Source organism: Prosopis cineraria, unplaced genomic scaffold (assembly GCF_029017545.1).
Source record: "Prosopis cineraria cultivar Desert tree isolate PC_DT_omini unplaced genomic scaffold, ASM2901754v1 PC1477, whole genome shotgun sequence".
NCBI lineage: Eukaryota > Viridiplantae > Streptophyta > Magnoliopsida > Fabales > Fabaceae > Prosopis > Prosopis cineraria.
Genome location: NW_026556802.1, coordinates 13,741 through 17,782, shown reverse-complemented (window position 1 = coordinate 17,782; position 4,042 = coordinate 13,741). Strand labels below are relative to the sequence as shown.

The 4,042-nt window shown below is 34.5% G+C and overlaps 1 long non-coding RNA gene across 1 annotated transcript; it reads left to right on the top strand.

Annotated features, from left to right (window-relative positions):
* The first annotated feature begins 229 nt into the window (after nucleotides 1-229).
* Nucleotides 230-2,065, top strand: LOC129300200 (uncharacterized). Its single transcript, XR_008590726.1, has 2 exons — nucleotides 230-1,506; nucleotides 1,812-2,065. It is a non-coding gene; the product is annotated as an uncharacterized LOC129300200 (long non-coding RNA).
* The last annotated feature ends 1,977 nt before the right edge of the window (nucleotides 2,066-4,042 follow it).

The window sequence follows — 4,042 nt, the reverse complement described above, 5'->3', positions numbered from 1 at the left end:
TTATATTTTTAAAAGGTCTTAGTGATTGTTTGGGCTAAAATATTTTTGGGTTAGAAGCCTGTTGGACCGAAGGAACCAAGCGTACATCAACCAAGCCCAATGAAATAGATAAAGAAATAGTAGAACAAATAATTCAAACAAGTTGATGAGTTAGTCTGAATTATATTACAAAAAAATTTAAGTAAGGCTGAGTTTTTTTTAAAAGAATAGGATAGTTCATGGCCTTTTTCGAAACGCTGGTGTCTTCCTCCTCGCGTAAGCTTGGTGCAGGCATGAGCTAGATTTGGATGCGTGAGTTACGAGATCTTCGTGGCAATATGGCTGGAGAAAGGTCATTTTTGTTCTATGCATTAATTACCAGAGGTAATAACAGCTACTGTGCCTTAGGAAAGGCCAGCGAAGCCAGCCAGCTAAGCTACCCAAGCCTGTGGCAGCGACGCGTGCCGTGCCGGCGGAGGCTGGAACATCATCCTAGAAAGATAACATCACTGGCGAGTCCGTTGAGGTAGAGAGGAACAAGCTGGTGTTCTTCGAAGGCGAGATATTGAGCTTCGATTTGGAAGATTTGCTAAGAGCTTCTGCAAAAGTTCTAGGCAAAGGAAGCGTGGGAATGTCCTACAAGGAGGTGCTAGAAGGAGGAACGACGGTGGTGGCGAAGAGATTGAAAGAGGTGACTGTAACAAAGAAAGACTTTGATGCTCAGATGGAGGTTCTGGGCAAGATTGAGCACGAGAATGTTTGTTCCTCTCAGAGCTTACTATTACTCCAAAGACGAGAAATTGCTCGTCTAAGATTAACTCCCATCTGGCAACTTGTCTGCTCTGCTTCATGGTACCATTTTCAACCCTCATCTCAATTTTTTCTTCACTCAATTGATTTGTTTTCCCCTTTCAAATTGTTGCTAATAGAGTTGTTAACAGTTCCACATTAACATTATCAAGGCCATTCCGGCATTTATTATATTCATAGGAAACATAAATCCTGATGTCTGAATTGGCACTATCTTCGCTGGCTGTGTCAGAGAAGATGTTGATCAAATTTTCAACTCCCTCCAGCTGTAAATAAAGATGGAGATTGAGAATATTATGATTTAATCAAATTTAACATAGGAGTGTAGAACATGAGAATGTGTGCATTAACAAAGTCGTGTGTGGATGATTGGCGTTGATAATGGAGGTAATTGAATATTGTGCTTGCTCAAAAGCAGAGCGTAGTAAGTATTATTTAAACTGCTTTTTACCATATAACAATTTTGATCAAATTGTGACACTTTCAAGTTTCAACTCATCTATATCGTTGTCGAGTTGTACAGGCAGGATTATATAAACTGCTCCACTTATGATTATTCTGCATTTAAAATCCATGGCCATATAATAATGCTTTTCTAATTGGCGGAGAGTACTGGAGCACTGCAAAGATGCTAAGACGCAACAGAAAGCTGTGGATGAGATTTTAGGAGCTGTTAGCCTGTTAGCTCAGGATCACAATGGAAATTATGTTGTTCAGGTTAATTTTCCTAACTACTCTCAGTTTAGACTACTTGTAGTTTACTAGTCACATTCTGCTGCAAGTTAGTTGTTCTGAGAGGAAGATCTGATGTGAAACTTGCTAATTGAAGTTTTTTTCTCACTTTTTTGGTTATATTGGTTGAGGCTATTTATTTTTTCGTGACGTCTCAATTTTCATTTTTCACTGAAGAATGTTTGGAGTGGATGCTACTTATCAATTTACTTTTGACATCTATGTATCTTGTAGTTTATACTTGTAAACTGATCTTTCATTTTGCTGCCTTGCTCTATCCTCAATAACAGCATGTGCTAGAACATGGGAAGCCACATGAGCGTTCGGCTATTATAAAGGAATTAGCTAGCATGATACTTCAAATGAGTCAACAGAAGCTCACCTTCAATTTTGTAGAGAAGTGCTTGACATTTGGAGATTCTTCTGAATGCCAGTTACTAGTGAATGAGATGCTTGGCTCCACGGACGAAAATGAGCCCCTTCAAGTTTAATTTCTTAAAACATTTTCTATTGCTTTTTGATAATATATAAGTCTTTCCCTTTTTCTCTGTGGCAGCTAGTCAATGCTTATTTTATATTTGAGTCAATTCATCTGAGACAATATGGTTGTTGATCTTGGGAGTCTCTCGTTTCCTATGATTACTTGGGTTTGGATTCTAAACAAACTGCTATATTTGACTTTGAATCTTTGCTTCTTTTCTGTCAAATCATTTTTCATTTTAAAAGTATAGATTCAAGAAAAGCATGAATGATTTGACAATTATGTATTTCATAGTAAGTAGTTAGTAGTTTTGCTAGTTATGGTATGTGATTATTGTTAGTTTTAGTTAGTTATGAAGCCAATCTGTTCTGCTAAGGCCTGCACTATGCACAAATGATCATTCAGTAATACAAATATCTCTGAATTGTTTTTCCCTCTCATATTCTGACAATTCCGATACAGTAGCATAATAGCATTGTCTGAATCTGATGCTTGAATCGCGCGCTGAACATATTGATCTATAGCTAATATTTTGAGAAAAGGTGACTGGTAAACATATTGAGGTTTGGCACTATAATGACCTAGAAAATTTCTTTAAAAGAATGACCTTGAAAATTAAGTTAAATTAAAATTAATTATAAAGTATTTTAATTATATCTTTATATATTTTGGAGCAGCCTTAGCAAGATTAATTGGTGGTTAAAATTAAGGTATGTAAAATCGGACCAGTCATTAAACTGATCACGACATTGGGTCACGGGTTAGTGGGTTGAACTGGTGACAAATTGGTCATAATTAAAATAATACAATTTAAATAAAAAGATATTAATTATAAAAAAAGTCAATCAAATCCAATCACTCAAAAGTTCAACAATAATAAAATACAACACTTCAAATATTAATCTTTAATTCCTTACAATTACAACCCTTCAATCATTAAAAAGTCTAAAAGTCTAAAATTAATATTCACCAACACTAAAATCATCATTAACTTCATTCAAATCTCCAAGCATTGAGACATTAGGAGTTGAATGAGAAAAACCAGAACCACTAGCAACATTAGGCAAAGGTGGGGACTCTAGAATATTCATATATTCATCACCTACAATAAACAAAAATTAATACTAATGAATGGCATTTTAAGAAAGAAATTCATATACTTATATTAGACATGATAGTAGATTAATAAACCTTCATAATCCCTCTTAAGGGTTGATGGAGCAGCTGTGATTTCATTGTGAATGACACTTTCAAGATTTGCAACATCTTGAGAATCAAACTCAAGAGCTGGCTCTTCCTCTTTTTCAGCCACCCAAAAGTCAACTTTGTCAATTGATTTATAATCAATGGGATCATAACTTTTATTTTTTCTCAATTGACTCCTTGAAAAAAAATAAAGCAATTAAATATGATAAACAATAAAAAAATACAGCATCATGAAACTGAGACACACGCAAAACATATGAATATGTACATGCACATGTAATCCCTTCCCCGTGCATCATGCATTTTGAATTTGTTATGCTTCCCATCTCCCCATACTAGCACATAAAACCACATATTAAATGTTAATATAACAATAATCTATCCATGCCATTAAAAATAAACTAATAAGAAGAAAAGAAAAGAAACATCACACATAAAAGCATTACCATTCAAAACTCTACTTTTTACCTATGCTTCAGTTGCAAATTATAATTTGTAAAAATCAAATCATTCAATCTTTGATGTTGTAATCTATTTCGTCTTTTGGTATGAATGTGTTCAAACAAACTCCAATTTCTTTCACAGCCAGAAGAAGAAGAAGTTTGGCTAAGAATGCACATTGTAAGAGTTTGCAATTCTAGAACAGAACCTCTATAGAATGACCACCATTCATCTGTAAATAAAAAACATTTAGTTAGGTGTTAATCATATAATAACTAGAATTACCATGGACATGTTAAATAATAAATATGAATACTCACAAGGATCTAATTTCTAGGCTATTCTCTGACATGAAGTTTTGTCAAAAGACTCTTTACGATCACGATACAAACT